Source organism: Ammodytes marinus (genome assembly GCF_949987685.1).
Source record: "Ammodytes marinus genome assembly, chromosome: 16".
In the NCBI taxonomy this organism is placed as follows: Eukaryota; Metazoa; Chordata; class Actinopteri; order Uranoscopiformes; family Ammodytidae; genus Ammodytes; species Ammodytes marinus.
The window spans coordinates 13437206-13460328 of NC_137220.1; the positions used below are offsets into that span (position 1 = coordinate 13437206).

Below are 23123 nucleotides of genomic sequence, written 5' to 3' on the forward strand. Positions count from 1 at the left end.
TGGTCAAAAGCTAGTGGTCATCCGTCCCTCTGTCCAGTTGTTAGGCATCTGGCTGCTAGCAAGTTATGTTGTCTTGCTAATTTTACTATTCATCTGAGCTGAAATAAATATTGACTTTTTCCTTTATTATCTTCTCCAGAATGCACCAGAATGCTTAGATTACATGTTAAAAACACAAAAAAATCTTCTGGGGGGAGATGCCCCCAGACCCCCCTTCAGGGGTTTAGTTTTCTGACAAACATTACAATGGATACTAACATGATTTGGGCATTTGGGGTTATAAATCATCTTTGAATTGGTTGTACAGCATATCACATGCTATTCATTCAGGTGTGCGATGGCCACCCCACTCTAACTCTGTGGCCCACCTTTGCCACTGTGTGTACCCGTGTGTACGATGTGGCTCTTTGCAGTAACACAGGAAAAAATGTGGCTCTTTGTCTCTGACTGGTTGGCCACCCCTGGTCTAGGTGGAAAAGGCAGAAAGTGCCAGAAACTAAAGACAGCACACTATGGAGTTGCTGATAAAGGAGGAGATATGGCTGATGAATGAGTCAGTTAGGAGACTTGAGACCTGGCCCCTGGCTGTCTGAGCCTCTGTGATGGACAGTTGTTGAGTGGAAGTTACCTATGGGCTTAATCTGTACTGGAAGTGTTTAAAAAAAGAAAATGCCTTAGATTATGTTGCTATGCTAGCAGCTATGTGAATCTCAGAGCAACCTCAGTAATTTGGAGAGAGTTAGGCTTTTTTAAAGTAGGACATACATAGTTATTTTTGCTTTTTACCACCCGACAAAAAAATGACAGGGCACGTGGCAGAGATGAGTGACAGCACAAATCTGTTTGATTGTGTTAAAAAAAAATATGTTGTTAGTGGAGCAAAAACAAGCACCAGGCCAGAAAGTGACGAGCCAGAGGCAAACAATCAAATCAGTGTCAGTTTAAACCACCATGCACTTCACTTCTCTCAGGAACAACAATCACAATTAAACCTGAACAATAATCCAACATGTTTCTTTTTATCTTTATCAACTGATGTGAAATGTTTTCTCGTGACATTTTTTTGCCATATCACCCAGCCTTTCTTAAAAACCTAAGATTGCTATCCATCCAATAGTAGTTTAGATATTACAGTTTGCACCAAAGTGGTGGACCAACCCACATTGCCATTCATGAGTTACAGTGCTAGCAGTGCTAAAACGAATAATCTTGCAAATTAAGATTTTGAAAGTTTGATGTCTGTCCAAATGGAATTATGTTGCATGAAATCAGAGAATATGCATATAAATGCAGAATAATGTGTATAACATTAAAGGAGCATTGTGAGATTCTAGATTGCAACGCTCCCTTGTTTAACCATCCTGTTCAAATTAGCTACGGTGGCCTTCAAGGACAAGAAGATATTTAGTAAATATGACATCATCCACCACTGCCTCAAGTCTTTCCACAATATCAAGAGATGAGGTGACGATGTGTTTAGTTATTTATATAATACTAACACGCAGGGCCGTTAAGTTGGTCCGTTCTGTGATACTGTACAAACGTGGTGGTGCAACATGACAGTGAGCCCCTCTCCTAGATATAACAAGCTCTTTCTAAGGTAATACAAATTTATTCATTTTCATGCGGTAAATTAAAACATACTCATGAATATTACAGTATATTCCAGTCTGTTCTGAACAATTGTATACATTCTACAAACAGAACCTGTAAGTTCAGGGTGAAAAACTCAAAAGTATTCTTACGAGTTCATATCCATCACAATGTATTTAACAATTTGTTTTTATCACCCTGAAGCCATATCACTTATTGAGCGAGTAAAACACCTGTCAACCGATGAAATGTATTACTCAAAGTTTATTTCAGCTCCTGTGCATCGACACAGGATTGTTATGGCAGCAAATCAAAATTTCCTCCGGGGCAAAGTCATCACCTTCAAAACAGGGAAAGAGTCAGTGTGTAAGAATGTGTTCGTCCGACAGCACTACACATTTCCACTCAACAGAGAATATTTCAGAGCCCACGGCCACCGTCTCTAAACATTAATCATATATAAACACATCTGGAGAGCGTTGTAGTGGTGCCAAATCCTTTTCAGAAGTGTGAATGCCACATTTACAAACAGTCTGACTTGGTGAGACAATTGCAATCAGACATGGTTATAATCCATCAGCTGAGTGGAGGTAGGGATGCAATTTCAAGCATAAAGATATATATATATAGACTGTATACACAGCTGATAAGAGGGATCACAGAAATGTTACCTACTAGTCGTTGTGCTCACGCTTTCACCTAAACACTCTCATCCATTGCTCCCTGCGGCCATATCTCTTCCCCCTTTTTTAAATCCATGCACAAAGACGGATTGCCGTGATCTGAAATTGTATATTTTTTGGGGGCGGAGATTGGAGAATGTCCTGCTAAGTTTAATTTGCAATGATATAATCCTCATTGAACGGAGTGGCCTACCAAAGAGAGGAGGGGGAGGGTTGTTCCACTGTTGGAAGTCTACACAAATCCTCTTTTCAATCCTTATGTCATTCTTAGCATGAAAATTGTTTGATAACGTCAGTCAACCACACACTCTTTAGTATTGGTGTTCCAAGAGGGGGTGGGGTGCGGGAAATCCTAATACAAGCTATTTCATATCAAACTATGAAGTTATGGACAGGGTGTAACGCTAATTTCAGGTCAACTCACAAAAGGGATAGATAGATTGATACAGTGGATGGATGGATGGATGGATGGATGGATGGATGGATGGATGGATGGATGGATGGATGGATGGATGGATGGATGGATGGATGGATGGATGGATGGATGGATGGATGGATGGATGGATGGATGGATGGATGGATGGATGGATGGATGGATGGATGGATGGATGGATGGATGGATGGATGGATGGATGGATGGATGGATGGATGGATGGATGGATGGATGGATGGATGGATGGATGGATGGATGGATGGATGGATGGATGGATGGATAGATAGATAGATAGATAGATAGATAGATAGATAGATAGATAGATAGATAGATAGATAGATAGATAGATAGATAGATAGATAGATAGATAGATAGATAGATAGATAGATAGATAGATAGATAGATAGATCTCTATAGCAGGATAGATAGCAGGATTAGACCCATGATATGTATTTTTAAGTACACAAAGTTCATGAACTTGACGATATAAGACCCTGATACAAGTGTTAGCGAGTAACAGCAAGGATGATTGCCTGTGAAAGCTGGATATTAAGACCTTTGTGCGACTGCTGAGCAGGTCAGGCGGGAGCCCAGATATAATGAAGCAACAGCATGTGTCTTGCGCAGAGGAGGAGGGCGGCCATCTACTAAGAAGAGTGAATGCAATAAGCTGTAAGAACACCATACTCAAGGACCTGAAGCCGCTCTGCACATCTTTTATCCCTTTCCCCAACAGACAGATTATTTTTTTGCTTCAGGAAGTGTCAGAAAGGCTGCCAGTGCCTCGAGACGAAACGTAGCTGGTGTCCAGGAACCAATTCTCACAGGGCGGGCCGTCCTGGTGGTTCCCTTCAACTCAGGAAACCAGAAACTATTTACAACCTTCTAGGGTTGAACCTGACTCCTATGTTTCTGATAAAAAAGTACTTACCAAGGTACAGTTTATAGGGACACAAGAAACAGACACCTGCACAGAGACAGAGTGAATCAGCCATACACACACACACACACACACACACACACACACACGCACACACACACGCACGCACGCACGCACGCACGCACACACACACACACGCACACACACACACACACACCCACATACACACACACAGAAACACACACAGACTTGTTGTATCAGGGAACGACTGGCCATAGAACCCCTCCTTTACATCACATCACAGCTTCCTTTATAAAACACAGCAACTCAAAGTCAACGGGTTTTGGACTGTTTGGTCAGGAGGCAGCTTAAAGTAAATCCTGGATTTTGTATCAACATAACACAGGTATTACTACTCTGCCTGGTATAGGCTGCGGACCAGCAGGCATTGCCCTTTAAGTCTGTGTGTGAGAGACAGAGAGCATTGGAAACACATGTTAGCATTGGAAACACATGTAAGTGATGAGCACTGAAGAACAAGGATGAAGGTAGAGGGACTTCAAAGTGAGTTGAGCCAGCAGTAGGTGAGGGAATCTAGCCTGGAGATGTCTGAAGTCGATAGTAAGGATATTTGAGAAATTCAGGTTAAAACTACCAACTCAAGCACTTGGCGAAAATTCTCCTTGAAGAATATAATGTTTTCTTGTGACTCCAAAAGGGACATTTCTGCAGTAGGTTTCTCAGGATCAGAACGGATGTTGGATGCAGTGTGGTAAATCAATGGCAGATCTTTCATGTATTTTGGGATTGCACTTTCATCCAGCTATTCTGGAAAGAGATTGCAGAAGAAATGGATAAAAGTTCAATGCTCTTTTGTCATGTTATACCTCGGCATCTCCCGTGTGATCACATGGCCCATGATGAGTATCCATATAATGTCCTTCTTGTTGCTAGCAATAAAACCTCCACATGGATGTGGCTGCGGGTAAACATGCCATCTAAGGACGATTGGAATTGTCAACTAAATTAACTGTATTGTGAGATTTAGCTTTTCCTAAAAGTAGAACATTCGGATTTGTAGATTCTACTGGCACCTTTGGACAAAAGCGATAGAGTTTTTACGTCGCCAGCGCTTAAAGGTGGAGTCAGCGATTCTTGTGACTTGTAAGCGGGCATGTTGTTAGCTACGGTGGGCCCACTGTTGTTTACTGAGCCTAGGCTGTGTATCAACTCTGGAATTTTAGTCAGTGCACACACAATACGGAGAGATGGCGTATGTAATGGAACCCAATTTAATTGTAAAATCCTGTTAGTTTTTTTTCTTTGTAGTGTAATATGTCCCACGCTATCTTGGAAAACCAACAAAAATAAAGAAAAATAAGAAATAAAAAAGTGAGTCCGGCCTGGAGCAAAAAGAAAACCAGGAAATAACTTTTGTAGCTTGTGTGGTATAGCGGTAGGCGGAGCTGTTTACATGCCCTCAAGAACATCTCCCACAGCGACCCTCACAGTAATGGTGCCTGGATAAACATCAGGGTTCCGCAATGTAAATACTCTGGTCGTCGTTCATCAGATGTGTGACAATGACCTATGCAGTGCGTGATAACCATCACAATCAGTCTCCACATGCAGTCGTGTACTTACGGCACTTCTTCTTCTTAATCGCCATGGTTTCCAGAGGGACAGGCCGCAGCGGGTGATGACAGAGTGAGTTAATCCCCCAGAAGAGCTAGGGTTTGATTACTGTAAATGAGCCCAAGCTGCTGAAGATAAAGGTGAACATAGCCATCCACCATCAGAGCAAAAACTACATCAGTTATTCCACACAGACGGCTCATCAATGTTGACCTGCCCCGTCCTGGCACGCACTTATAGCCTTCCACATTAATGACCCGACCAGGTCTCCAGCCAATCGCTGATGTTGGTTTCCAGAGATGAAACAGATGTACATAGGCTTCATACATCTATCATAAGCTGTCTGCTGTCCTGTGATCTTGCAGACCTTACAATAAGCTTCGAAAGCTGAGCTTAATAACAAGTTTTAACTTCAATGTTTGATCTCCATTTATATTGCATGCCTCAAAACCTTCTCCTCTACTAAGAAGAGTGAATGCAATTAGAGCAGAAAAAAATAATAAATTCCAAAACAATTGGCAAAACTAATGAGAAAATGTCAAACATTTCGAGCTTTTTATGTGAGAAATGGTGTTGGTCTTTTGGTTGAACAAAACAAGACACTTGAAGGCGTCATCTTGGGCTCTATAAAGTTTTGATATGCAGTTTTGTCCTATTTTCTGATAGTTTCATAGACTTAACAATGATTTTAAACAAAAAAGGCATAATAACCGTTTAATATCACTGTGTATTGCTGCCTTAAATACAATATTTTAATCAGTTTAGCCACTATAGAGGACATGGATTGTACAAACCAAAACAGTGGCTTCCCATGATGCTGTATGCTGTCTGTGCAACAACAAGATGACTAAAACAATCAAAAACTAGACTTAATTTATTTTATCTTGATGTTACTAGTATATATTAAAATATGTGCAGATAAACCCTACACTGCTCACTGAGGGGATGAAACATGTTATCTTAATGTGAAGATTCTCTTTAAACCTACATGACTTTTACAAATATACAGAATATTGAAATATACTGTGGAAAGGGTATTTGTGTGTGTGTGTGTGTGTGTGTGTGTGTGTGTGTGTGTGTGTGTGTGTGTGTGTGTGTGTGTGTGTGTGTGTGTGTCTCAGAGGGATTATTTGCAATGGTTGATTGTTTGGTGTGAGCTTTGCAAAGGGATCGAGATATAATCCCCGACCCGCCCCTAGTCCGGCTGAGGGAGATGAGAATGGTCAGTGCAGTACATGTAGCACAATCCTTGCATATCGATGTTGGTACAAAATATACACAAATACACCACACACACACACACACACACACACACACACACACACACACACACACACACACACACCTAAATGTATGGTTATTTTGACCTATATCAGATTTCAAAATCATGAAATTAATTAACTGGACCATTCTGTATTGACATCAAATGAGGTGCATATGTGTATATGATTATTTATATTTAACATATTTCATGTAAATTGATCGGATTTTCATATGGGACATATTGTGTGTTGGTTTATGTTTTGCTTATAGTAGTGTGCGCGTTTCATAAAGCTGATCTCTGTCACCCGCTCTGCATGTAATCGGCAAATAAACTTTTTGGGCATCCCAAAACTGATATCCAATCACAAGAGAGAATGCTACAAACCGGCACTCGACTCACTGCCGGTGCACACGCATGAGATAACTCGCTGTTTGAAGACCGCAGTGCATTAATGTGGTGACGTGGGGACGAGGGAGGGGACTGCTAACTGCAGTCAGTGACAGGAAAGGAAGTTAGCTAAACTGACCATTCCACTTACTGAACCTTTTAATAAGAAAAAGATTGATAAGGGGGTTCGAATGGATTTGGATTTAAAGAAGCTACTTGGAATTTTCAGTTTTTATTGATTATAGTGCCCCCTTTGGAAACAAACTGTATTGTTTTTACAACACCAGCTTGAGTGGTGTTGAAGGCGTCTTCTTTGCTGGGATGACTTTCGTGATGACCATTTAGGGATGTTTCAACCAGTGCGATCTTCAGTTGTGTCAGAAAAAATTTGATTGTTTCATTAACATTTCCCTCATAGGAGGTTTAAGTGCATGTCATGATATTATATGAAGTTACACTAATACTAGCTGAATCGGATGTAGGCTGATCCCTCATATTGCTACACACAAGTAATCTCTTCCAGCAGACACACAATTTCTATGTAAATAATGAAACAGAAACAGAAACAGGAGCAGACCACACACACACACACACACACACACACACACACACACACACACACACACACACACAACACACACAAACACACATCATAGCAGAGCAGAGCAGTGTAATTCCTTGGACATATGCACAGTGCTGCGACACGTGTGTGGTGCGTGGCTACAGCAGAGTTAAACAGCGTGTATTACAGTTTTTTTCCATTGCTAACCCACAGTGGGCACAACTGTAGCTCAATGTGCAAAACTATAACTACAGTCTGCACTACCAACAGTCATTGGAGCTGAACAGTTTACTTCACCTTCAAAATGGGCTCAGTGCAGCAAACACTATGAACCAGCTTCATTGAGATAACACATACTGTCATTCAGAACACACAGAGTATAAACACTAGCATCAAACCCCAATACACAAATGACAAACTTTTAATCTTTACAGTTTGAATAATTTGAATTACTTCACACAAATAACGTAATATTTTCTTTGATGAAAGAGTGAAATTATTTCACATGAAATAGTTTATTTTATAACATACCAGTTATGTTTAGGTAAACAAAAATAAATGAAAATCAGACCTTTGCTTCAATAGATACATCTTTTTATTTTATATTTTATTGATATTTATCTGTGTAAATATTCTATAATTGTAATACAGAAATACAATTCCTGTAATGTTGTCATTTACTGTAAGGATGCAACTCTTACGTTTTTGTTTGCTGGAAAATTCGTATTACAGATTCAACTTTGGATCTTTGCAGATTGGTTTGCACCCTCAATCCTGCCTCTCTCAATGAGAGGCCATGATTCACAACAGGGCACATCAGTGTAGCCCTTACTGTATTTACAGTAATCAGAAAATACAGCTCTATGTCTACTATGTCTTCCACACATTCAAACTCTCACTGCCTCTCTTCTCCCTCCAACAACCTGTCTTCATTGGTCCATTTCCCCAAAAAATATATAGGCCTATTATACTGTATGTTCACTAACAAGTCTAAAACAAGACACTTTCTTAGTGTTTCAGTTGGAATTGCAATCAGCAGTGTTTAAAATGCACTAGGCTGAAATCCATTCCGTTTTGAATGTGTGGTTTACAGTTGTGACAGCAGTGTGTTAGCATTTGAAAAAAGTGCTGGAAATCCACAGTGTTGTGCAGGATGTGGTTAAGCCATGAGATAAGTGTGTAGAGTTTTGAAAATTGTGTTTAATCAATTAAAAATTAGCTAGAGTTTGGTCCACATGAACCGTTGCGGTGCATAGTGTAGTTAGAGTTTTGCACTTGTCGCTCCAGTTGTGCCCACTGTGGTTTAGCAATCGAAAAAAACTGTAACCCCCCTCACTGTCAATCAGATGTGGACTGCACTCTATCCAGTGGCGGGCTGTCCTCACTTGGCATATTTTAAGACCTCACGAGGTATTTGCAGAATGACTTCTGAGTAAAACCAGCAACACTGATCATATGGTTTCACTTGGAACTTCAACGACAGCAGTTCCCTGTTTTCTTTTGGATTACAGGAACACAATAATGGGTTGTGTTTATGGGACGGTCGTAAAACTTTAGTTGTAGTTCTTAGAAAGTTGTTTATGACTTCTGTCAATTAAAATGTAATACATGCAAATGACAAACCCACACCATTGTGATGTAGACAGTCAGTCACTTGTGTTTTTTTAGGATTACTTTGAATTTATTATTGATTACATTCACAGCACACCAGGCTGTTACAGTAATACCTATTCCTTTTCACTGTAAACTTCAATTGATACAGGGCTGCAACTATTTATTTCCAATATTTATGAGAAACTCTTAATTATTTTTTCCATTTAATTATTTTTACTTTAACATGTTAAAAAAATTATTACAACTTTAATGGCCTCAAAAGATATTTATTTCACTATACGACATAAAACTTTTTATTAGAGAAACTGATAGCTGACATTGACACATTGTTATCAAAACCCTGAGGGGGAGAGATGTGTGAGATTGACAAACAAACTTTTAAAAAATTCAAAAATGCCCAACCCAGCTTCAAAGTTATTGTTCAAAATTGCAATAATATTTGACTAAATCCCTTCAGCACAAAATAGATGTGTGGATAGAAATTGAGAGAAGATGCTGAAGGTGTGTGTGTGTGTGTGTGTGTGTGTGTGTGTGTGTGTGCGCGCGCGCGTGCGTGCGTGCGTGCGTGCGTGTGTGTGTGTGCGTGTGTGTGTGTGTGTGTGTGTGTGTGTGTGTGCGTGCCAGTATTTCAGTTTGGGTGAACATGAAGTGTGAGTGAGAGAAAACAGTTAGGCTTATGTGTGTGTGATTTAGTCAGCATGTGTCTTTTTGTATGTGTGTGTGTGTGTGTGTGGTGTGTGTGTGTGTTCGTGTGAGTATGTGTGTGAGTGTGTGTGTCCACACATGGTCGACCCCCCCCTCTCCCCTCCTCTGGTTTGATAATCTGAGTGTATTAATCTGTTGTTTGAACTCCTTAAGCACAGACTGTCTATCACATCTGCTCTCTTCACCCTCGTAAATCTCTACTATTTATAAACTTTCTCTTTCTCCTCTTGCTCCCTCTTCTTCTTTCTCTTCTTGATCTGCTGTCCATCTATCGTTCCCCACCCCAGTAGGTCTGAATTCCACACACACACACACACACACACACACCCACCCACCCACCCACACACACACACACACACACACACACATACACTACTGCAAAGCCATCTTCTCATTTTGCCAACTGTCACCTTGGAAACACCCTATTCTAGCTATTAAATCGTTCTGATCCTCCTTTACCCTAAGAGCACATATCATATCAGGCTAAAACCAAACTGAAGATATGTCAGGTACAACATGTTTTAACAGCAGATTTAAAAAAAAAATAAGTATAAATATTACTGAGTTTTTGTGTGACCTTTTTGCTTCTTTTTTTTTTACATAATAATACATCGTATCAATTTAATCAAAACACTTTTTTTTAATCACAGATGCATTAAACTTTGCAAAACAACAATCACAAACTTCAAGCTCATAAATCATACGCTAAAATAGAACATCTTTGATTATTCCCAATACAACAAGTCTTTCCTGCCCAATGAGAGGAATACATTCACATCGAGCCAATAACCATAAGTAATTGAGAACCACAAACGATTCAAAGAAAGCCATTCTGAAGACACCAGACAATTTTAAACACCCTTCCAGAGCTGAGAAATGGTCCGAACTCTCGGTCTGTGTGTGTGTGTGTGTGTGTGTGTGTGTGTGTGTGTGTGTGTGTGTGTGTGTGTGTGTGTGTGTGTGTGTGTGAGTGTGTGTGTTAGGTGAATAAAAGGTAAAATGTGCTGTGGACCAGGCTTACCTGCTGTGTGTCACTGTCTCCCCTCCGACTAGAGCGAGGCATCGGGACAGACAGGGACCAGAGGAGGGGACGGGAGGCAAAGTCATAGTCGTTTGCGTCATCTGAGAAAATTTGCAGATTAATACAACAGCTTGTTGCTCTGAGCTGAACCCCCCCCCCCCCCCCAACACACACACACACACACACACACACACACACACACACACACACACACACACACACACACACACACACACACACACACACACACACACACACATCCTTATCTCACCCCCTCCTTCCCTCCCTTTGTCCATTATTTCTTACTAGTTCACTCACTTCCTCTCCATCACAGGTCAATTTTGAGATTGTTTGTCTATTTTGGTTCCATAACATTTCTTCTTTCAAACTAGTATGAATTATAGCACCAAAATTGACATTTAATTGTGAATTTGACTAAAACTGGTCTCCATGCGTCTGTATATTTTTCCTATACAACCATCTTAAACGGCCATTATATAAACAATTTTGACCGAAAAAACTGGACAATTTATTTTTAAGACCTGTATATAGTCTTTTTTAAATGAAAGGCTTAGTCCAAAATGTGTTTTGTAGAAACTTTGAACACTAATATGTAGAAATAATTTGCTTATTTGTTCCAATATTTCTGAAAAAAAAATTGCTTAAATGTAAGCTAATAACTGGCAAAGCTTCATGATGCTACATGTAAGTTAACATTTTCCCCCTATTAACATGCCGTGTTCTCGCCTTAAGAATTGATGTAGTATCCTTGGGTTGTTTGGGACATGGGGGGGGGGGGCGGAGTCGTGATAATTACCCTCCCCTCCACAGGAGGGCGCTATGAGCCTGCACTGAGTAGAGATAGCCTCTCACGTAAGGATCCTTTGACAGATATCAGTGTCAGTCACTGAGGACTCACTGGCATGTTGGCCCATGAAGGGGGGGGGCGGGGGCTGCAGAAGGAAGCTTCTATATACTCTACATACAAGGGTTTTTTGCTTTTCCATGAACCAACGACTAACTATGACAAATACCCATCAGAATCGTGAATAAACTGAGAAAAGAGCTAAGGGGTTTGAGGATTTTGTCATAGCAGGAAACGCTATGCAGCAGAATGTGGGCCACTGATTGGGGCTTTATGAGGGGGCCAGGGGTTGATTTACGACCACAGCTCCTCAACTATCAACAACCAACGCTGTGTAAGCGACGTCCTGACTTTGCAGACAGTCCCACATCAGACAGTCGGACTCTGCTGAGGCCTTTCACACGGCTTAATCTTAACATCTTATTCTTGGGTTACGTCAAGGCCTTGTACCTGTTTCCATAGATACACCAGCTGGATGGTTTCAGTCTCAATGAATCTATTAAGCCTCTCGCACACTCATGGTCCAAGTTTGTTCCGAGCATACAGTGATATTCTGTCGCTGTCTTGATCCAGATGTTTGGATGTGCATCTTTAGACTCTCCTCCTCTCTCTCTCTCTCTTCCCTGTGTGCGAAGTAAAAACACAATTTTGTGAATAAAGTCAAAATGTCAAGAACAAACTTGACATGTCAAGGCTGCGATGAAGTTGGAAAAATGATTGACACATTCGGACTTCCCGGGATCAATAACTCATAAGCAAAATGTTAGGAAAACTTTGCTAAAAACCTAATCTTTACCGAAACCAGAAGTCTAGCCCGACTTATAAATGCACTGTATCAGAGTGACAGTATTAAATACTTTTCTCTTTGTTGACAGTCCCTGAACTCTCGTCCCACGGCTGCACATAGAGAGCAATGTTAACGGTCGAGCTTGGAGGACGTCTGGTTTCAGTGATAATGAGGGTGCAGGACATTGTCTGTGTTTTCTATAGTTATTATCTATCTATAGTTTATCTATAGTTATCTATAGTTTTAGGATCCTGATTGGCCTTTGTTGATTTTTAGTAGGTCTGCTCTGTACACATCTATTTCCTGTCTGTCTATCCAGGGAGAGATTTCCTGCCTCTGCTGCTATTTCTGAGTTTTTAGCGGGAGTTTTTCCTTATCAGAATCGAGGTTCATAGGACAGGGAGAGGTATGCAGTACAGATTATAAATGTCCGGTAATGTGTTTGATATATAAATACTAGTGGTGGGCCGATAACGGCGTTAACGGCTGCGTTAACGCCAAACTCTTATCGGGCGATAAAAAAAATATCGCCGTTAATCTCTTAATTCCACCTCCTGTTCGGCTCAGGGGAGATGCTGTTCGCCGTCGGGGTGAACCCCCTTCCGCACGTGAAGGCTCGCTTCACGTGCGGGAAAGCTATAGTGTGAGCGGCCACAGCTTGTATTTTGGTCATATCTAACACTGGACTGCAGGCCTATATAAAAGTGTTGTACCTTTGCTTTCTTTGGGTTAAAAAAAACTCCATCAACCGTCAGCTGCTGCTGCAGACGGTGTGCAGACGTGCTCGGAGAATCGGCATCGGCGCATCAACAGTCATTCAATGCAGCGGCAGTAATCATACAACCGAACGGTGTAGAAAGTCCCGTCAGTTAAAAATAGTGATCCAGATTTTAAATCCATGTTAAAATCGGAAGGATATAAAGCTAGTTAGCTTAAAAAAAGTAGCAAACATGTCAACTGTGATGTGTTCAGGCCGGCTCAGTAATATGATTGATGTGTTCAAATGCAACACAAAAAAAAAGAAATTTGAGATTTTGGCGAAACTTGTTTTCCCAGCAAGATAAAATAGATAGTAAAGATGGAATGGAATTATGACCTGTTTAATGTCCTATCTAGAGCTATGATCATATCAGCAATTAAAGCAATAATACAAGTTCTATTTCAACAAAATAATAGAAAATTATCAATTTTGATATCAATAAAGACTTGGATCGTTAAGGAGTCTTGAAAATGGTATCAATATCAATACAAATTAACTCTCCTGTCATCTGAGAGAAATTAAGATGATTTAATTTTTTTAACCGTCAGTATTTACCGGTTAAAAATATTATCGGTTGACTGGTTTACCATGGACATCCCTTATACTGTATAAATGTATATCATACATTGTATGTTTTTTTTTGTGTTATCCCAGTTAAGTTTATTATTAATTTTTTATCATTTAATATTACTTTTAATAGTTCCGGGACGTTGGAGCAATAACCTGGTGTTTTGACACTTCAGTGTGCACTGTGAATTTTAAGTAATGTTCAGTTTTTGAATAAAGATGCAGCATTTACAAATGTTTATTTTTTTTATCCGATTCATCGATTAATCGAAAAAATAATCGACCGATTAATCGATTATTGAAATAATCGTTAGTTGCAGCCCTAAACAATTCATCGTTACCTCTTATGGCCTACAGTTCAAAGTTCATGTTTAACTGAATAAACAGTTTGTAAACACAAGTACATCTTGTTGAACATTATTTATTTTCATCACCAATTATCATAGTAGAACAGCTTCCTCAAGCAGTTTGTGATGCATGTTGGAAACAGGAGATGAGCCCCTGGTCTGATGCGCCACCTGGCTTGAGAAACACGTTCTCAAAGACTTACTTTGAGTCATTATTTAGGAGCACAAAGACTTACTTTGAGTCATTATTTAGGAGCACACACATATTATGAATGAATTCAAATGAGCCATTTTAATCTAGATTAATCTAGATTAAAAAAATTAATCTATGCCCACCTCTAATAAATACATTTGGCATGGCAGATACATGTCAACTAGGGCAGGATGATATGACATAAAATCCAGCATGAAATTGTGAGAAAATGTCAAATTGATAACAATAAGCCTAAAAGTTTTTTTTTGTACGTCAGTGCACGATATTTGCTTATGCTTATAATGTCACACTGGTTTGTAATGAACCATTTTGTGATTATTAAATACTGCTTATAAATGCAACATTTTGGGAATAAAAGTTAAGTATTACCAACCACTTACATGAAAATACAAGTTCAAGCATACAACAATTCAGACTCACACCGCCATCTGTATGCAGTCACACACACACACACACACACACACACACACACACACACACACACACACACACACACACACACACACACACACACACACACACACACACACACACACACACACACACACAGAGTCCCACGGGAGTGACAGATGGAGAGCGGCAGGAGGGAAACAGGGGCTCGTACAACTGGGCTGGTGCCTCCATTGTGCAGTAGGTGCGCTGTAAGTCTATCCTCTACTAATTGCAAGAGCAGTTCAAACACAAAGTCTGCCTCTGAAATCCTACACTGCAGGGTGTTGTACAGTGAGTAAAGTTTACAATGTGTAACATTTTTCCTCTGGCAAGAAAAGTTACAACACATCATGGCTTATGGAGAGCAGGGGGGCAGTGTGTGTGTGTGTGTGTGTGTGTGTGTGTTTGTACGACTTTCGGACAGACTTGGTTTAAGGGTTCAAGTTAGTGTGAGTGTGAGGGATTAGGCATTATGCATTTAGTTTTGATGGTTAGGGTAACGGGCTATGCTATAGTGAATGCATTATGTCAATTAATGTCCCTACAAGAATATCCATACAAACACAAAGTGTGTGTGTGTGTGTGTGTGTGCGCGCGCGTGTGTGATTATGTGTGTGTGTTTGTTTGGGATGGGGTGGATGTGGATGTGGAAGGGGAAGGGGACAGAGTGGACAGTAGAGGGGTTTGGATTGTTTTTGCCAGAAGGAAGTAACTGTAAATAGATGGCTCACTATTTTGGCTTCACGTCTGATATGGGAGGGGGGGGGGGGGGGGGGCATCCGGACGGGAGGCAACGAATCAGTCTGTGGCAAGTGAATGAAAGTGTAGCTGCTGTAGGTGGATCAAGTCCCGTAAGGAGACACTGAGGAGGGACAGATAAGAAGCCGGGGTGCTGTAAGCGGAGAGGGATCGTCAGTGTAGATGATGTAAACAAGACGGCCAGAGTGTGTGTGTGTGTGTGTATGTGTGTGTGTGCGCAAGTAGCCAAGCATGGCCGTAGATTTCGGGGGATACAGGCAGGGGATAAATATGTCCCCCTTTATATTTAGAAGACGACATTTTTGCCTATGAAAATATCCCTTTTCCCCAAAAGTAAACAGTTCAGGTGGAAAACATTTAAATATTCTTCTTAACTGTTATATATACTGTATTTCACAACATTTCAGCCCCTATTGGACCATACCATCTCAACCTGGTCAACGTCCCATCATCGCAGTGGCTTTCTTGAACTCGGATAAAATAAATAAAGACGTTTCTAGAAAAGGCACAAATTGGTGCAGAAATATTCACCAATGGATTAAATGAAGATTGTTATGCTCAAATTGTTCTCAGTTGGAACCCCCAAACGCCCCGCCTTATATGTCCCCCCCAAAGTTAAAACAAAAGCTACGCCTTTGCAACCAAGCTGACTATGACCCAGCTTCTGCACCAACATCACACAGAACATCAAATCTAGACAGACAGACTTTGGGCATGCGGGACCAACTGCCAGGTAATGCGCTGCAGCACCATGTCTGCATGTTGCATCCATTCAAAGCTGTTTCTCATTAAGCATTAAACAGAAATTACCAAACTGAGTCCTCTGTATTCCAATAATGAGGGCTTTGAAGCCCCCATGCTTTCGTATTCCCCCCTCCCCTCCGGTCTCTTTTGCCGAAGGTGAACATTCCACACACTAATTTCAGTTTCACGCAGGAAAGACTTGTAGGTGCATGTGTTGTTTGTTTGTCAAAGCCTACGTCTGTGTGTGTGTGTGTGTGTGTGTCGGTCTGGGTGTCTGTTTCTCATGTGTGTGTATGCATATTTCCCTCAGTGTGCACTGTCACTCAACCTTTTTTAAGCTGTGGATTTCTTTTTTTTTTGCACAATCCTACACCTGTGCCAAACATGTCTATGTTGGATAGCAACTAATGCCTACCATGCACAAGAAGACTTTGAAAATATTTAGTAAATATTATTAACTGATACCCTCTCACATCTTTACACAATGTGTCACAAGTCACTGAGTTTTTGAATACAGACAATAAATATTTTGCAAAAACAGAGGATCTGGCAGGGTGACTTTTTGCAAAGCTTCAACTAGATTCCTTTTGAGATTTTTCCCATCCCGCTCCTGGTTGAAATTTACAAGGGTGATTCTAAAGTCTCATTGTGTAAAGATTTCCGTAGTATGGACCGAAAAAGCTGTGTCATTCATACTGTAAAACCTAAGGAGGGGGGTACCCGGAGGGGGCAAGGGTGAGGGGTTAGCCGGGATAGAGGGTAGAGTTGGAGGCACCTATTTTATCGGACCGGTGTGAGTACCAGATATGCTCGGCTGCCAGATAAGTTTGGGTTGCACAATGATGACGCACTTCCTGTAAATTAAATTCAAATCAACTTAAAAAAAACAGTTTTCCCTACCTTTTCCTGAAGCAGAAATGTATTTACTGTATTAAAACCAACATTAAGCTTACAAGTTTGGCATTCGCCTTTTATTAAATAAAACAGAGAAAAAAGTTTCATGTTCGGGCTGTATTGAACGCTCTCGCGAGATATCTTGTAACGCCGCGTGATCTTGGGGACAATAATTACGTATTCCACAATCCCTTGCTATTCCGAACGATAGCTTATCTATTTTTTCCGAAAACTACACATACTTTCTTTCTACATGTATCTTTATTGTAATGTTTATATTGTGAATGATAATATTATAATAGATTGCAGTTTGCAATAGATTCGTAAGAAAGAAGTGGATAGTACAGGAAGTGCGTCATCATTATGCAACCCGAATTTATCTGGCAGCCGAGCATATCTGGTACTCACACCGGCATAATTTTCTGAACTCTAACTCCGAACCCTAAAGGTGAAGGTGAAGTGGTAAGGATGCACAGTTGTCAGCTTGGTTCTTCAGCAGAGTCTGCCATGTAAAGAGACACAACTCTAGCAAAACTCTCACAACTTAAACTTTTAATGTGTCAATGCAACAGATAATATCGCTTGAAAAGTAGTCTGGTGTTTAAGGCCGGCATAAAGAGTGATGTCGCTAAGACAGACTGTGAGCCAGCCAGCCAGACAGACAGGAGGTGACGCATTCATCAAGAGTGCGACCCCCATGGGAATGACCTCACCTTTGACCCTTTACCTCTATACCACCGTGGCTGGGCGACTGGGGCATTTCCAGGAGAGTTTTGCCTAATTGGAGCGGATTGCGCACAGCGGAGCATTACGCCTGAAATTGGAAACATATGCAGTTATACCTCAGTGCGTATGTGTGTGTGTGTGTGTGTGTATTTGTGTGTGTGTGTGTGTGTGTGTGTGTGTGTGTGTGTGTGGTCATGGTGGCGATGGTGGTCCGGCTCTCACTGGGGAGAAGTTTGACTGGAGTTCAGAAGATGAAGAAGGACAGAGGTAAAAAGTTTGAAACTGTAAAACAAATGAGGTGAGAGTGAGACAACGGAGGAAAATGGAGAAAATCCAAGTGTTTGTGGACTGAAGACGAGACCATGACGGACTGACACCAGTCACCCCGTGGAGGTCCAGGATCAGTAATTGAGGATCTGACTTGGTTGCTCAGTAGTTCTGTGGATGAACCGACTTTAGCCCCGGCCCTGACAGCTCAGCTCAACTCTCAACAGCTATTTGCAATAATTGCCATAATAGCCAGCGTCCAATTACACTCACGATATGAGTTTCAAAATGAAGGAGAATGTCCAAGCAAGCGACAAGGCAATAAGTTGACGTACGATGGCACTGTGTGTGGGAAAAAAAGATTTCATCATGGGAGTCGGAGGAAGTGAAACGTGACATGTCGAAACTGAAAAAAAAAAAAACGCCTGGGTGTGTTTTTGTTTCATAGAGAAATGGTTGAAGATGTCAGGATTCAAACGGGGGAATAGTGAGCTGAAAATTACTCATGGGAAATAGATAGCACGGCTATGAGACTCGCTGTGTGGTGATGTCAAAAGCTTTGAGGGTTCCTTGTGTACAAAAGATGACTGCCTGGTAAAAATTGGTTTCAGGTTACTCTGGGATTTAGGAAATCTTTTAATGTGACATGTTAGAGTGAGATGTTGACGGAAAACATGTTCCAAGAGTAAATGTATATACTGTATCTACAGTATTGTAGAACGGTTGTGGTTGGTGTTGCATGTCTTAATGTATGCCTGCATGTGTGTGTGTGTGTGTGTGTATGTGTGTGTGTGAGTGAGCAAAGGAGAGAGCAAGAGGGCAAGAAAACGACATTTTCGCATCCCTGGCCTCTCAATCATCCTCTTTGTCTGACCCAGGCCTGCCCAGACAAATGACTGGGCCCCTGAAAAGGTCCAGTCATTGGGCCCCTGTACTCATACTGAATTTGTATCAATGTGCATGATGCGCTAATTCCTACATAAACACATACCTGTACACGGGGCCGTTTCTAGCCAGTGAGATTAGGGTGGGCTACTGGAAATAATAGTGGGCAGAGATACCGATGATGCTCGTGCGTGTAGCGCGCGAGCGGAAATTGTTTGCCCTTGCAAGATCTCTGCATCTGCTTTTTGGCACATTTACTGTAACATTTACTGTAATGTAAGCTTTTAGACACACCAACGCTGTAGGGGGGGTTAACCATGATAGCACTGCTACCAGAAGCTTTCATCATCAGTATAACAACCATCTGCCACCTTCGTTTAAAGGCTAAATATGTAATTTTCTTAGAAAATAATAGATAAAATATACGGAATAATTTGCAGAACACCCTCACAAAGACACCTCAAAACTTGATGAAACATCACAGTATCTCTGAATTGAAAATCCACTTCTGCTGGCAGAAATACTGATATTAAGGAATTTTCCGGGGGTCTAAAGCCCTTGAAAGTTCCCTCTTTTTTTTCTTTCTTTTCTGGTACCCTGATTTATGTCCAGGTCCTGGCATCACTGAGCTTGCTAGGTTAGGTTGCTCATCATCAATACATATCTAATGCTTGTTTGGTTGACCTGCTGCATGCAACGGTTTTGAGGGGGAAAAAACTACCCATGATATTTTTTGTTTTTCAATATAAAATGTGATATATTATAGAAAGTTATCTTGCGAATATAGCGTTCATAATAACGGTTGGCTAAGTTAGTTCATCTGCAAAAAAAAATAAAAAATCTCTGGTGGCTGGGCCCTAGAAAGCTTTCCCACTTTCTGGTCTGACCCTCACTCCTGTCCACACTTAGCTAACAACTTTCTCCTTTTCTCTCTATCTGTCTCTCTTTCTGAGACTCGCGCTGATGTGCCCTGAGGCAGAAATATCTAAGTACAAGCGGGGCAAGTTCAGACAGAGAAGGAGATGGAGAGAATGGTGGGAGGTGGTTTCAGGGATTTCCAGTGAAGTGACTGACATTAAATGCCGAGAAGGAGGAACGCCACAAGGGAGACACCAGGCAGTGTGTGTGTGGGTGCTCACATGTGTGTGTGTGTGTGTGTGTGTGTGTGTGTGTGTGTGTGTTTTTGTGTGCATTAACGAGGAAAGTTAACAATCTGGTAGAGAATACTCCAAAGACGGAATTGTGTGTGTGATCGTGTGTGTTTTTCCACAATCAGTCAACGGGTGCAAGTACATCAAGGCTCCTCTTCCATCCGAGGGGGTATTGACAGTGTTAAATGTCTCCGTCCCTGAGTGAAGAAGACTGCACTTTATAGTCGACCTCTCACTATACAGAAGTGACCCGTTTTAGCGGCTTTGAGTTTTGAAAAACCCTCTTTTCTTTTCATGATCCCCCCCTTCTCCCATTCTGTGTCTCCTCCTGTCCCGTCTCTATCTCTCACATCCCCAAACTCTTTCATGAGCGCTCTCTCAGGGGGGGCAGGGGTGGTAACACAAGCCTCCGCACCTTTTGTCCCCATTCTTCTTCCTTATCCTTTCATCTTTTTAAACATTCACGGGGAAAAGGGGTTTGGTGAGATGGAAACCACCACTACTTGGTAAAGGAAAGAAAAGAGATAGCATGTGAGAGTGAGTGTAGGGAGAGGGCGGGGGAGGCAGTATCTCCCCCTTTACTCTAGCTCATCCGCCCAATTTATGGCTCTCCCTTTTCAACAAGGCCATTCAAGGTGGGGAAGGCTCAGTGGACGTGCTGTTCTCGCGGGTCAATAGCAGTGGTGAACCTCCGTCTGGTGTCTGTGTGTGTGTGTGTGTGTGGTGGGGGGACTTATCTACCACGAGGACCCGTTGAACTGTCTGTCTGTCGGGCCTGCCTGTGCGTCCTCCATAGACCCCTATTGTGTCTCCTCCGGGGGCCTTGGCTGACTTTACCCCCTTACCAGACACACACGCACAAACACGCACACACACACGCACACACACCAAACTACCTGTTAGTGGACAGAGCAGCCAGTCACCAGCTCCTGTTTCCAGCCTTTCAACTTTACAGGAGTCCTCCCGAAACCGCCTGCACTCACCCCAGCAACGCACGAATGCACACGCACATACACACACAAAGAGCTGACCAAATAACACTTCAGCATTTAACCGTGAACATTCATATCTGAATGCAAACAGGGCAAGTCAAGACAAGGTATATGGAACTTTAAATATTACATTAAGAGAGCACACAATGCATACTAACACACACACACACACACACACACACAGTGATCAAGGGATGCATGTGCCAGATTTCTTCGTTTAAAGAGACTACAAGGAACTTTTAAATGTTTATGAAACAGTCACATTTTTCATCTGATGATTATAAATGACCTGTAACAGCAAACAAGAAAAAATGCCTATTCTTATATATAAGCCTACAGTATAATTAAATAATTTCCCAGGCATCCCGGAACATCCTGTGTTTCCCATACGGTACAACATCAAAGTTAACTTTGCTTCATCAACGTCATATTACCATACTTAATCTTACATATTAGTCATATAAATACATTACCTCCTCGCCATGCATCCTGCCATCTCTCTTTTCACTTGCCTCCTAAACAAATGCACGCACCGCCGGTATAGCAAAGATCTTTACGACAGCAGGCACTGGTTTCATAGAAACACTACCACTTTTATCCATACGGAAAGTTTCTCATATAGGCACTTCAAATAATGCTTAGATTTTTTTTTTCAAAAATGTTACGTTGCAAGACACTTCCAAAGAACACCATCAATAAATATTACCACCTAAGCAGATAGCTTTAGGCTTTCTTCATAAGTTCTTAAATGTAAATGTCAATGAAAATGAGACCTAGATGGGTTATTGAGCTTGAAGGTTCAAATAAAGAGATTGTCCTTAACAGCTGGTTGGGGTCAGGGTTTTTAGGGGACTCCTAATGCTATCAGGGCATGCCCTCAGTCCACCCCTGTCTGTTAAAACATGTATGTTGAATGAGGGACATATTGGCAGATACAGTAGGCCTATCTTTCAGAAGTATTTTACATGTTGAGGAATGTCTGACATTTGAGTGTCATATATCTCCATTAAGTATGAAAAATCCTTCAATACCATATAATTACATCCAACTTAACCTGACAAAATGCCCTTGAGCAAAACACTTACCTGCCAAAGAGCCAGGCATCTACACACCCAGCCCCTTTAAAAAGAAGAAGAAAAAAGGTCTGGCACATGCAAACAGGAAGCAATCTGAAAGCAGACTCGGATATTTGGCATTAAAGTGCAAGGTTACATCCTCGGGTTTGATTGTGCCAAATGGGATTGTGTTGCATGACACGCCGTGCACTTGCAGACCCTGCCGACGACATGACGACATCCAGTTTTTCAGCAGCTTGTTTGGAAGAACTCGTAATTTGTTACTGACCAATAATGTCACTTACCGTGGAACGATGCCAACAACAGTAAATCAGCTAATTGTTTTCGTGTGAAGTGTAGGACTCGGTCGTGAAATGATGAATGATAAAGGTGATAAAACAAAATGTCACGTCATTCACGCATAAGCCTATGTGAAGTCTGCCTTGAAAACTCAAACGCGACGCCAGGTTTATGTGAATGGTCTAAATAGAAGTAAATGCAACATACTTTTTGGTAGGCTACATTATTGTTCCATATAATTTGCATCTGTTTGGGAAATTTTTGCATTTCCTCCAACAGATAGCCTATTTCTCGTTGAATTTAGTAGGTTTTTGATAGAGCATACTAACCCGAAGAGCAACCTACATAAAGAAAGACTCCGAATCGTCTTTGCACTCCCCAAGAGATAACAAGAAAGAGCGCCGGAAGTGGCTGTTTTAATATTTAAAAGAAAAACAACGCTGCAGCTCAAACGCTTCATTTCATAAGCGATTTCCCGACGGTGCTTTTATTTTGAAATCCATGACTAGACGCTGTAACTGTAATTTACGACAGCTTAACTATTTGTCCGGTTTTTCAATGCGTTTCAGGCGTACAGGAGTACAGATCTTAAAACATTTGG

General features: G+C 41.3%; 1 protein-coding gene across 1 annotated transcript in view; it reads right to left on the minus strand.

Annotated features, from left to right (window-relative positions):
• Positions 1-10841, minus strand: part of slc1a9 (solute carrier family 1 member 9) — a gene marked incomplete at its 3' end in the record, with an annotated part of 28439 nt that extends 17598 nt beyond the window's left edge. Inside the window, exon 1 of the mRNA XM_080043129.1 lies at positions 10778-10841. The remainder of the gene's footprint in view (positions 1-10777) is intronic.
• Between the last annotated feature and the right edge of the window lie 12282 nt (positions 10842-23123).